At 37.2% G+C, this 2,239-nt stretch overlaps 1 pseudogene; it reads right to left on the reverse strand.

Moving 5' to 3' along the window:
* Positions 1 to 859: 859 nt before the first annotated feature.
* Positions 860 to 1,439, reverse strand: LOC102825645 (annotated as a pseudogene).
* Positions 1,440 to 2,239: the final 800 nt, after the last annotated feature.

The raw sequence follows: 2,239 nt of genomic DNA on the forward strand, positions 1-2,239 counted from the left end.
CTTCTGAATCCAGCTTGAATCTCTGGAAGTTCTCTGTCAATGTATGCTTGCAGCCATTTCTGTATTACCTTTAGTAAAACTTTACTCACATGGGATATCAAGGATATTGTCCGATGATTTCTGTATTCAGTTGGGTCACCTCTTTTTGGAATGGGCACAAATATGGATCTCTTCCAATCAGTCCGCCAAATAATTGTCTTCCAAATTTCTTGGCAATACTTTTCTCTGGGAAAATTATTGAATGATGCAGAAAGCATCAAAAGAAGATGGAAGGAATACACGGAGTCACTGTACCAAAAGGACATGGTTGATGTTCAGCCATTTCAAGAGGTAGCATATGATCAAGAGCCAATAATACTGAAGGAGGAAGTCCAAGGTGCATTTAAAGAATTGGCAAAGAACAAGGTACCAGGAATTGATGGAATAAAGTACATAGGATTTCTATATTAGAGTAATTCAAACTGTATGTAACAACCAACAGTGGTTTGTAAAATTAATTTGGTGGGTTCTAACTAGCTTTAAAAACAAGGATAAAACAGAATAATAACTGTACCTTTATGGAATTTTGCTTTCTTTTTTTCCCCTTTAAACTTTGAATTATAATTATGTACATAAATAGCAACATGAAAATAAGGAGTTTGAGACTTGTATATTATCTCTAAGTGAAAACATCCCAGATTAGTCCACTTGGGTATCACCCAAGATAAAGAAAATTGAAGTACAGTTTTTCCTGAAGAAGAAAGCCAATTTACTACATTCAATACTGACTTCACCATTTTTCTGTAGAAATACTGATTTATTGTATGGAATTGCCAATGTTTACCTATACCTGATTAAAATCATTAGAACAAAGCATATGCTACTTATTTTTGGGTGGATTCTTCACATTTCCTGGCTTTTGAAAATTTTACCAACCTTCTATGATTATGTATCCTTGCAAACCCCATTCATAAAGTATTTCCCTACTGACCTGGACAAAACTTATGGCTTGTTGTTGAATAGACAGAGGCAGATATTCCCATGAAACCAGATGGATACACCAACTTCTTTATATTGAACCTCTAGAGAAAAGAGTCCAACAAAACCAGCAAACCCAATAACACCAAGTCTTGGAAAAAATCCATGAAGACATTTTGGCGATATTCATAGTTGTCTACCCCCCACTGAACAATACTTTTCATCTTAGTCTTAGTATAGAAGTACTTCTCCTGACACTGACTTGTAAACTGCTCACAAATGTGTCAGAGCTGTGAAATGTTTTCTTCAAATAGGGTTCTTGGCTCTTCCTCATGTTTAGATTTAGTACAGTGCTTAGAGTAAAGCTCATCCACCTTGACAGAACTTTTGTTGAGTGAGTCCTTCTTTGGAGATGCATAGACATTGAAGGTGAGCAGACTCAGCCTGGACAGTCCCACAGATCTCTGAATTACCTTGAACATGTTGTTGGCAGCAGAGGCTCCAGCAGGGTCCTGGAAGTTTACTTTCAAGGGCAAGTGTTTGAGTGCAGTCTACGGCATTCCACAGTGGTAGTGCCCCATCTTGTCTGTGTGTATTTGTAATTGGTCTCAATAAAAAATGCTTTTCTTTGGGTTGTGGTGAGAAAAAAAAGTTTAAAAAACGGAACCACAGTGTTGTCCAGATTAAATAATAATGGAGCTAAATGGAAAATAATGGACTTAAGGGAGAGACAGTTTGAAACAAAACTAGAATGAATGTGGCATTTGATTGGCTATAAAAGTTCAAAGAAGTTTAAAATCCAAGTTTTAAAGAAGTTCCAAGGTTTAAAACCCAAGACAATGGAGTATTGGTACCATTTGTATAAAAATCTAAAAAGCATTAATGTTTCTCATAGAGAATTTCCTAGTACTCTGCATAGTCAACGGTTAAAATTCATCCCATGCTCCTTGGAAACCCTATACAGGATTGCTATGAGTTGGAACTGACTTGATAGCACTTAACAACAACAACAAATTCCTATACAGTGGGAGAAAGATGATGCTTTATAGCCTTGGAAACGCTATGTTGTTGTTAAGTGCTGTTGAGTTGGTTTTGCCCCTGTAGAGTATTTCTGAAGATATGGCTGGTGAGCCTGAATTGCCAACCTTGAGGTTCAAACCACCTTTGCAGTCCAGCGCAGTAACCCACAGCGTTACTATGAGTTGGAATCAATTGAGGGCACAGCACCATCACCACCACCACCATTCCTATGCAGAGACATTTCTTATATTTTGCTGCTTGT

The sequence above is a fragment of the Chrysochloris asiatica genome, unplaced genomic scaffold (genome assembly GCF_000296735.1).
Source record: "Chrysochloris asiatica unplaced genomic scaffold, ChrAsi1.0 scaffold00002, whole genome shotgun sequence".
NCBI classification, from domain to species: domain Eukaryota; kingdom Metazoa; phylum Chordata; class Mammalia; order Afrosoricida; family Chrysochloridae; genus Chrysochloris; species Chrysochloris asiatica.